The sequence below is a fragment of the Leptonotus elevatus genome, chromosome 7, assembly GCF_054856555.1.
Source record: "Leptonotus elevatus isolate MCC_2025b chromosome 7, RoL_Lele_1.0, whole genome shotgun sequence".
NCBI classification, from domain to species: domain Eukaryota; kingdom Metazoa; phylum Chordata; class Actinopteri; order Syngnathiformes; family Syngnathidae; genus Leptonotus; species Leptonotus elevatus.
This window is the reverse complement of record NC_141245.1, coordinates 14148687-14160161: the sequence shown is the minus strand read 5'-3', so window position 1 is coordinate 14160161 and position 11475 is coordinate 14148687.

Sequence of the window (11475 nt, the reverse complement as noted above, 5' to 3'; positions counted from 1 at the left end):
CCAACAATAATGACCATATTGGTCGTCTTACCATGCACCAAAATACGACCAAGTGTCACATATTTTAGTTTAGCGACCTCTATCGCCCATGTTAAATCGTGAAAAAATACAAAACTGAGAGTCAAACCGAGATCGTTTCTTTGGGAGCCTAACGTCTAACTTACTGGGCTAACAGTCCAAAAATGATCTTAGTGTTAATTTTTAGTGTTGACATGTATGTCAATTCGCCGTCACGGAATAATGGTTGGGGTTAGGATGAGGCTTTCAGTGAGGTTGTACAGAACACGTTACGTCATTACATGGGACACTAATGGTTGAGATTGGGAAAAGGCACAGTGAGGTTTGTCGACCGTTAGAAAACATCCAGTCAACACTAAGAAAATATGTAATCAACACTAAAATAATCACAGGACAAATAGCTTTAGTCTTTTGACCAGATGGAGCAAGTTCGAGTCTCAGTTTTGTATTTTTGCGCTATTTAACATGGCCGATAGAGGTCGCTAAACTGAAACACATAATACTTGGTCGTAATTTGGCACCTTTTCAAAACGACCTATGTGGTCGTATTTGTTTGAGGACTGTCTCGTAATACAAGAACATAACACATTTTGAATTCAAGGTGAAGAGAGACACATTCAATAAATGAAAATGACAATTCTACAAATAAATTAATCCCATTTTTACAATATTGTCATCCCTCTGAATGGCAGTGAAAGTGCAATCAAATTTCAATGTACTTCTGTATTTCTCACATTGTCGTTTTAGTGTCAAAGGCTGGATGATAAATTGTCCAAATGTGCGCTTCCAACGAGAACAATATTGTTCATGGAAGATCACCCCTCACACAGAAGTCAGTGGAAATGATGTGTTCACGCATCCTCCTGAGATGAGTCATCCTGATGCCTTGTGACAGGCCTCATTCCACTAGTGAGAGAGGCTAACCAGGAGGGCAGGTTTGCCCCAAACACACGCTTCAGGGCAGACTCCATCTGGCCCAAATAAGAACAAGTGAAGCGAGGTTAAAAATAACCAACGGGGAAGGTATGGCAGCAGCACAAGGCAGGGAGATGAAAGCATGCACGCATGGTAGGAGGCTGCCATTGAGGCAGAACTGTACAGCTCTCGGATGGCCAAACAAGCTGTATTGATTTGTTTTTTTGTCTTTTTTGTTTTGTTTTTTTGACAGAGTGAGGTTCAAATAAAAACAATCCCCACAAAAAAAAAGCAACATTTCCTGCAAATGCTGATCGAGTTGCTATACACGAACTGTTCAGTATAAAGTTATGTGTGACTCATTTTTAGCTCTTCTCAGTCAGGCAGACAATATCATCATGTTGCATATGAATGACATTTTCATAAAGCAGGATTAGTTATCTAATCTGTCATTTGAGAGGGATCAAAACCAGCCTCATCATGATGGACATTTTAGTTACTGGTTAAAATATTGTCTTTCACAATGTCAAGTCAATGTCATTATCAGTGAAAACAATTTCAGAAATGAAATACTATTTTCTCCCCTCGGATATGGGGGAAAGAAGAACAATATTTATATAGTGTCTTAAATGATGGGCACAGATGGTAATGTCAAGGCTAATGCTCACAGAACATGCTAAATGTGTAAAATGTTATATTTTTGAAACTGCGTTTTACTCTCTGTGTAATGTGTTTTTAAACGTGTTAATCTTGATTGAAGTAGCATCTAAGAATCCAGACACCACTGCATCCTTTGTTGCTTCCCCATCTGTTCTTATCATCATCACCAGCTTATTGGGTGTTGGAGGGGAATCAGACATAATTTGCTTTCGAAGAGCTGCTTTTTATTGTCACATTTCAATGCGGAACAATATTGTGCCATGAAATTCAATTAAATGTTTGTCATTTGTTTTCTATTGGCGTTTTTTATTTAATATAAATCCATTTACTTTGTGTGTCTGTCTGACTTCCTGTTCTTGACAACTCTTCGTACAAGCACAGTCAGGCAGTGGTGTGTGTTGCCAGCGCCCAGGATGAGTAAACTATTTACTCCCAAAAACCAATGGAGACCTCCATGTGTAATGAGGAGTCTTAAGCCTTTTTTGACCCTTAAAGGATCTTTATGCAGTGTCACTTTTTTACCCGTGACTGCCACCTCTGGCCCAAAGCGTAACTGCAACATCTGTGTCAGGCTTGTTCATGGTGTGCCACTGTTGACAAACGAAGACATGACTCCAAATGAGGTAAGAGAAACTCCGCCCCTCCCCTCCCCAAAGAAACTGTGGAGTGTAAGGGTCCGCACACTCTACTATAAAGGGAAGATAAAAGCTGATAGGCGCAGTTAGAGTAAAACAGTCAGGGCTCTTCTAACTCATCTGGGCATTGGGGGAGCATGCATGATTGGGGAAAAGCTTTCATATTACCTTTTTAAACTGCACAATGCACCTTTAAAGATCCCATTTTTCTTCCTCATGTTCGGCAATGGAGAGGTGGAAGAATACAAATTAGCAGCGTATCTGCAATTATAGGTGAGACAAATATTAGGCTGATTGGAGCAAATGTAAGATACCCCATTCGCTGTATATGGCCACCAGGAGTGATGTTGCAATATTTTAACACATTTTTGGATCATGTTTATTAATTATATGATACCAGGTAGACCTCATAGCTTTTATGGCCATGACAAACAGGGACTCTTAAACGCGAGTAGAGAAGGGACTCTAGAGATAGGGGAGCTGGATCTGGATTTATCATCTCTGCTATGTTTTTATGTAATTATTAGCACACCAACAAACATGTTTTTAAATGCATGATAATGATGAAAATAGTTGAAGCACACGTCACTCCGCCACTGATTTGATGTGTTCCTCTCGGTCCCCTACATCCTTGCTTCTGATTGGCTCTGTGTCTACGGTGCTGTATAAGGTTACACACAATGTCATACAATTACAACTAGGGTACTGGGAATAACTTTACATTATGTCATGTCAATATGAAAATGTGAAAAGTACATTGTAGCTTACATAACAACAAGACACTACACAGAGGAACTGTGAAAGTGTCTAAATAGAATTTGTATTGAACAGCTTGTAACATTTAATGGCTATGTTTAAAAAATGCGTTTGTGTTTAGTGATGATCTTTCAAGGTTAATAGCCTTCAAGTTAAATGATGTGAGGAGCAAATATCCAGTATTTTTTTTTAAATAATAAAATTAATACTTTTTTCTTTTACTCTTTTACACATTTTATAGCCTGTGCTTAAAAACAACAACAACTTTGATTCGGAAACTTTGATTGAGCCGAAAGGCAAAGCTCTCGATTTACCGGTCGATCTACGTTCCTGTCCTCACCTATGGTCACGAGCTGTGGGTCGTGACCGAAAGAACAAGATCCCGGATACAAGCGGCCGAAATGAGTTTCCTCCGCAGGGTAGCCGGGCTCTCCCTTAGAGATAGGGTGAGAAGCTCGGTCATTCGGGAGGGACTCAGCGTCGAGCCGCTACTCCTCCACGTTGAGAGGAACCAGTTGAGGTGGCTCGGGCATCTGGTTCGGATGCCTCCTTGGCGCCTCCCTGGGGAGGTGTTCCGGGCATGTCCTACCGGCGGGACGCCCCGGGGACGACCCAGGACACGCTGGAGAGACTACGTCTCACGGCTGGCTTGGGAACGCCTTGGGATCCCGTCGGAGGAGCTGGCTGAAGTGGCTGGGGAGAGGGAAGTCTGGGCTTCCCTGCTAAAGCTGCTGCCCGGAACGGAACGGAACTTTGATTCGGGTAATTACTGAATGAGTATTTTTCCCATTCAGTCATTTTTACACCAGTAAAATTCTACTCAAGTACTGAACGTGTCACATTTATATATTTGGTCATGATGGATGGGGGCTGGTGGTGATGGGGTAAGATGGTTGTTTGACTAGGATGAACTGACAGGTTATTGCTGGCTTTGTGGTGGATTAGTCTAAAAGCTCCATGGCCAGCATGAAACCTTGCAAATAATTGAAAATAATCTGCATTAGAAAAATAATGCACTGAAACGCAAACCGGCAATGAGATAAAGAGAGCAATATCTAAAGAGCGAAGTGATTTTTAGTGTGAAGGAAAAATATTACTGACAGTCCTTTTTTTCTTTTTGATTATTTTCCCCAAAAAAAGAAACATGCCTTGGGTTATTTCAGTTGAAATTAGATTAAACTCCAACAATATAAAGATAGGAAAGCAGAATTGATAACAATGCTTAGTTCCTGTTTAGAAATGCCATATTCTCTCATCTGCTTCAGTAGACGGGGTTCTGAATCATGTGGACTTTCCCAGGGACAGGATCATTGCTTATCCGGGGCCTTGTATGGTTGAAGAGCGCTCAAAAATTAGACTCAAGGGAGCTCTGTCTTTATGTAGTTGATGGCTGTTTTTTGCAGGTCCTTAAAATAAGTGTCAGTTTATCATGAGATCATCACATGCGTAAGATTGATGTCTCTCTCCCTCTCCCTCTCCCTCTCCCTCTCTCTCTCTCTCTCTCTCTCTCTCTCTCTCTCTCTCTCTCTCTTTCTTATTAGGAATCACACTAGAGTTCTAGGCAGGACACGCTTTGCTTTGAAATGATTGACAGCTGCATCCAGCCGTTTCTGACTTCAGTGTGGCGTTGACCATCCATCCATCCATCCAAAACCCAACCCAACCTCAACACCAATCCCAACACCAACCCAACCAACCACTGTGGGGACCGTAAGGATCGTCCACCCCCAACAATGCCTGGACACACGGCTGAGGCGTTCTTGAGCAAGACACACACATGTTTAAAAATTTATTCGGCCGCATTTAAAATCGATTCGAGAATTGCGCGCTGTAATATCGCGATATATTGCCAAATCGATTTTTTATAACACCCCATTTACAAATTAAAATGATTCAGATATAAGCTTCATATCATTGGCAAGTAAAAGTGAGATTAATGCATATCTTATTCATATCTAGTGCTGTTATTGGCTTATAATATGCCTTTGTAAGACACATGATGTATTATACTGAAAACGCTCTATGACAATCTGCATCCCAATTATAAAACTCCCAGAGAACAAAGAAGGAGAAGCTTGATTAAATATCCTTGATGTGAATGTCACTATACAGGTATGCATCATTATTACAAGTCATTAATCTCGATCCGCAAACTTGCGATATGACAAGACATTAATGAGTGCAATATTCATTCCAGTAGTTAATTTTAGCAGAAGTGACCATCTGGGTCTTGGGATCGCCTACCTTAAGCTAAAATCATAATGACATCTTTGCAACAAGAACACGACTGAGATAAAAATAACACTTCAATGTCAAAATGCTTTTGTGAGCTCAAATTGAAACTCCTTCAGCTTGTTACATTTTTGCTTGACATACATCATTATAGATTATTTAAGTGAAAATTATGTTTTTTGTGTTGATATTAAATGACATAAACAAGCAGGAAAACAAATTAAAAGATCCCACTAAAATATTTTGTCTTTTTAAAAATATCCCCTTCTGACCAAAACGTAATACTCTGAAATAAAAAAATATTTGCTGCTAATTTACAATTTATTACAACCTACAACTTGCTTTTATATAAGTGATTCATTTTTTTTTATGATTCGATTGCATCTCATTAGATTCTACAGGTATACAATAACCACAATGGGCTCTTTGCACAAATCCACTACTTCCTGAACTCAGTACCACTCCTTCATTTCCTGTCTTTCATGATTTGACATGCTGATTAATCCAGGTGAGTCTGAGCATTGTCGTCGTGGTCACTGAGGTCAGGCACACCTGGATTAATCAATTTGTCCAATCATGAAAGACAGGAAATGAAGGAGTGGTACTGAGTTCAGGAAGTAGTAGATTTGTGCAAAGGGCCCATACAACTACATTACTTATAAATGTATCCACAGCGACTTAAATAATTCACACTTTCTGCTTATATATACTTATATCATTCTATAACAGATTTGTTTGTGCTGGTTTCAAAAAGTTTAGATTTGACCCTTGTATTTTATCTTAAGGCAATGTCATAAAAACCTCACCATATGGCTACTGAATGAGTGACAGTGCCATTTAAAAAAATATGAAAATATACAGCCGCCTGAAGTAAAAATGTGATCGCTTCTTGAGAAAGTGTTGAGGGTGAGGTCTGATGTGCGTGACACACTCAGGCTCGTCGTATACAGCCGTTGTCAAGCGTTTTTACTCAGGACACAGGCGACGGTGTGACATTTTCCAACCATTCCTTGTTCTCGTGCAAAGTTCATTCAGCTCCATACATATCTGAGAGGCGGCCTCGGGCTAGCAGTCACCTCTCCTGGCCATCACGACAAGGCAAAAGAAACGGGGGAGGGGGATCAGCTCAAGTCAAGATGGAAGTCTATGCTTCCTATAACAAAGTATACAGTAGTTGGTGGCAGAAATAAACAGGCTTTTCAAAACAATGGCTTGCTTGTCAAAATCCTATCTAACTTTATTTCTCTGACATTACTGCTCATTCTTTTGATTATTTTGGTGGAGTTAAAACTTAAATCCATCAGCAATTTTGTTTTACAGATGCCTTCTTTAGTGTATGGATGGTGTGTGTTGTGGTAAAGATATCTACTATGGCACATAGTGGAATCAGATAAAAAGAGTTACAGCTTCCGAGTAGTATCACTTTTTCAAAAAAGAAAAGATTACTTAGGAAGTGGCATGCATTTAATCAAATGATGGATGGTACTGACCAGATCAGAGGCCATTATTTAAGTAAATGTATTCTCTAGGAACTGAGTCTATATTACAGTAAACTCCAAAACAAACTTTGAGGAGCAAACATTTTCGAAACAGTCAGAGTTTATTGCAAAACCTTTCATTGAAGCTGAAAAGGTTGATTTTGTTTATTATGTTATTTGTTTACCAGTAAATCATGTTTTTTTTTCACGGTCAGAATTCATCTATCCACAAATATCCCACATATTCAGGAAGTCTTTGCTCTTAAAGGACAAAGTTGACCTCACCATGAATAACATGAAATATGATAGCTGACATTGAGTCAAGCCTCATTAGCTTTCAATTTAATTTGGTTTAGCCCTTTTTCAATTTAGGGGAAGTGTATAAATGTGCCTGTGCCCACTGTCTTAGATCAGGGATGTGAAGAAAATACTTATACAGCTAAATACTTTACGTTAACTGTACACTGCATTACCTAATGAGATTTTTTAAAAAACAACAATAGCTGTATTAAGAACTGCTGTATGCATTTACAAAACAATAATTCACATTTGTATTCACACAATCACAGTGGTATTATTTGAACATGTTATTTCAATTACAATCTATTTTCATTTACCATTTACCATGGATGAAGGTCATTTCCCCTTCTTACTTTCTACTGTCAATAAATCACATAATATTCATCTTACTCACCACACTGATAAAACAGTCAGTTTCCTCCTCACTTCAAAAAAGTAGTTCTTTGATGCGTCTGAATTTTGTCGTTTGTCCGCTTGCTTATTTGAGGTTTGTTGCGCGCCAGACGCACAGACTTACTGTATTCGGGGTTTTGCGCTTTTACATGGCTTTTCAAAACCTGAATATTGCCAATATTCGGGTTTTGAAAGGATTATTGACTGCATGTAAACATAGTCACAAGAAGAATGATTTGATCTGTAGATTGGTACCCTGTATTAAAAAAAATAACATGACACGTGACACATAGGCGACTGAGTATTGTTTCACCACCAAACTTTGAATTCGGGGCCAGTTGACATGAAGTTGTGTTCTTGGATGTCAAGCCAATCATTAGATGTCAGAAAAAGATGAAATAAAGAAGATAGAAAGCTTGGCAGTAGGAATGCAGCTTTAAGTTTTTTATTCCTTATTTTGAATTAATTATGGGATGCATGGTAAAAACAGTGTCAAATATTTCCAAAGTCACCAGCACGTAATGTCACTCTGACTTCCACCCTTTGTCGCTACCTATTTTAGGTATGATCTGTTTTTGATTGATCATGATTTAATGAGATTTTTTTTTCTTTATTTCACTAGAAGTCATTAAAAGGGGGGAAAGATGAATAAAAAGATGAATAATAGATCAGAGAATTAGGCTTCCTTGAGAAGTTCTCTTATAAGTTCTGGGAAGATGAGAGGGAGGGGGAAAGATGTTTTTGTTTAATGGGACTCAATTTCCTATGAATTAATGGTTTGTGACTAATCTCGAGTAACTCCTAAGCACAGCTGACAGATATGAACCAGCTTTGCACTGCCAATGAAGTCCTCTGTTGTGTGTGTTGCTTTGGGATGCCACTTCACACCCCAGCAGGGCTTTTGAGTGGGCTTAAGGGAGAACTCACCACTCCTCCCTCATTGGGTCTATTTAGCTCCAAAGACTGGTACGCCCTGCCAGTTTTTCTCCTCACACGGTGCCCTCAGTTTTATCATCTTAATTGGCTCGCCTCCCATCAGCAACGTACCCCTTTGTAATTGGCTCCCTTTTCGCCATCCGACTGATGCCATTGTTCAGGTACATGCTGTGTCGCTATGAATGTGCTGATCACTCACACGCAAATTCCCAGACAGAAGGTCCACCCCGTGGGTAGTCTCTTGACCACTGTCCCAAACTCACCTATGTCTGTGCCAAAAAACAACCACAATGCACTTAAAAAAAATCCTCTCCTGCCAAGGCATTGCTTGGGTGCATTCTTGGCATATGGTAATTTATTCATTTTCTCCACATGATGTAGGGTTCCATGCCAACAGTTTCCTCAAGTGCTGAAGTTCATCATGAGGGATGTTTTTTACCCATTTACATAAATCATGGTCAATTAAGGATGGTTGGGGGAAAGACCACTGGATCAACTTTGTGTGAGTCAGACAGATAAGACATCTTCGAAAAGACCACATGGATTGAAGCCCTTTCATGTTCTGTCTGAGTAAAGGTAGTCAGTGTCACCCTGAAGACGGCCACTTTGGCCTCGGCAGGGTCCGTTTCCTGTCAGTGTGTAATGAGCCCCAATGTGGGTGAACTCCCTGTTCCCTGAGCCTTGGCCTGTCTGAACTAATGATCTTCTGAATAAATCAGTGTTGGTACCCCACGACCCCCGCATCTCCAAGTTTCCAATTCATTTCCTTTCACTTTTTTTTCACTTATATCCGTCTACTGCCCTTGTCCCCAAGGAACAATTTCTGACCTCTTCCCACTCGAACTTCAGCAGAACTGAAAACACTCTCCAGTTTCTTTGGATTTCAATATGTTTTTTCCAATGTGGAAATAATAGAAGTAAAAATTCATATCAGTTCCTGGTGTAAACTCTTACAGTATATATAACATTTTGTATACAATAGGCTGCACATGGTAAGGCTGCAATCTGTAACTTTGAGACAGATATCCAATTACTTTTTGTAACATACATGTGTAAGCTCATTAATGTATTTGTAAATATCTGAAAGAATGTGGAAATATATATCAGACAGTGTGAGAATATTTGTTGTGGTGTAAAAATACAATTTAAAAAATCCATTAGCCAACACGTACATTCCCTTGTACACAATAAACAAGTGCTAAATTGCCAATAAACTGAGGCTTCATGCCATCATGATGAAATTCCAAGGAGCAAGCATAGAACATGTCTGAAGAGAAAACAGTGCTTAATTAGCAATTGAAGCCAAGAATACACAAATGATTCCTCTGGTATTTTAAGAGGAAAACAAAATTATTGAATCAAAAATTTAAAATACATGCAATAGTCAGTCCTGTGCAGGGCTCAACTGGCTATCTGCCATATAGGGCAGATAGATGCCCGCTGGGCCGTTGTCTTTTGAGGCCAATTCAGTGTTATTTACACAGTAAATTATGTAGAGTAAAGTTGACTCTGTTTAGAGTGGGACCAAATAGACTCAGTTTTAGAGTCATATTTACACTTGGAAGAGAGTAAAATAAAGAAGAAGAAAAAAGAAAAATCAATAAAAGTCACTCAAGGGTTAAGGAACAAACTCACAACCTTCAGTATGGGAGACAGCCGAACTACAACCTGAGCCACATAGCTCCTGTTGCGTGTTAGTATATCGCTCGTGTGAGATGGATTCTTCCTAAATCCAAGAGACCAAAAACATTGTTTTTGGTTTCCTCTTGGAAATAAGCAATCAGTAGGAGGGACATAGCTCGGGTGGTAGTGTGGCAGTCTCCCAAGCTGAAGGCCGTGAGTTTGTTCCTCAACCCTTGAGCCCCCCCCCCCCCCCCCGATTATTTATTTTACTCTCCTAAGAGTGTAAATATTAGCCTACTCTAAACTGAGTCTATTTGGTCCCACTCAAAATTCTGTAAAATTTACTCTAAATAGAGTCAAATTTCCTCTAAATAGAGTCAAATTTACTGTTGTCATGTTTTGGGTTCTGTTTTCCTTGTGTGTCTCCCTTGGTCTTGTTTAAGTGTGATCCTGCCCTTCCTCGTGTGATCCAATCGGTGCCCTCAGCCACTTGTGTCTTGCCCCAGGTGTGTCTTGTTGTGTCGTTAGTCTGTGTATTTAGTCTGCTGTCTCCCCTCTGTCTGGGTCGGTTCATTGTTGTATTTCCCCCTGTGATGCTGCCCGTTTTTGCCTTGGATTTTCCCCCCCATGTCATGCTGCCCGTTTTGCCTTGTTGTCTTCTCCATGTTATGTTTTTCCGTGCAATTTAGATCTCGCCTTTTGTTTTGTAGAAATTAAAATCCCTTTTTTGATCGAACCTCTGCCTCCTTGCCCTGTCTTCCCGCATTTGGGTCCTCAAGCTCCCCCTTCTTGACAACTGTGTAGTTTACATCAGAGCAGTGCCATACCTCAGTGGTCCCCAACCTTTTCTGTACCACGGACCGGTTTAATGTCTGACAATATTTTCACGGCCCAATCTAAAGGTTTAGCTGATAAAAACAAAATAAAATGACAAGAAAAAAACTGTGGTATTTTCTCTATAATAATAATGAACGTAAATCTACTGTGTAATCATGTGCAACTTTATTAACGGCGTCCGTAACGTCGCACCAACAACAGAACATCACATGAGCAACATCGTTTCTGCCCCAAAACAATGCAACACACTCTGGTCTGCTTCTGGTCTGTTCTCAGTGCACTTGCCTGTGTGGACGTGGTGGCCATCAGCAACTTCTTCTGCCCCTCATGTTCACGTTGTTTCCGTTGAAAATACTCCAAAGGCTTGTCTTTTGCTGTGGGGTGCTTGCTCTCCAAGTGGCGAACCAGTTTTGAAGGCTTCATCGCCTCATTAGAAAGCCGGTCACCGCATATTACGCACAGTGGGCTTGGTGCGTGGGAATTGCCTGTGGTGATGAATCCATATTTTAAATAAGATTCTTGATACTGCCTGTTAAAGGCAGCTTTCCCTTTTTGGAGGATCCAGGTTCCTCTTCTGTCCCTCCATTGGACCGTTTCCCCTTCGCAAAGAAACTTTTTAAAGAAGTTTGTTTTTTGCTCATTTTGCTAGCTTGGAATTAAATTTAGCGTGACGTATCATGTGACGTGTGGTG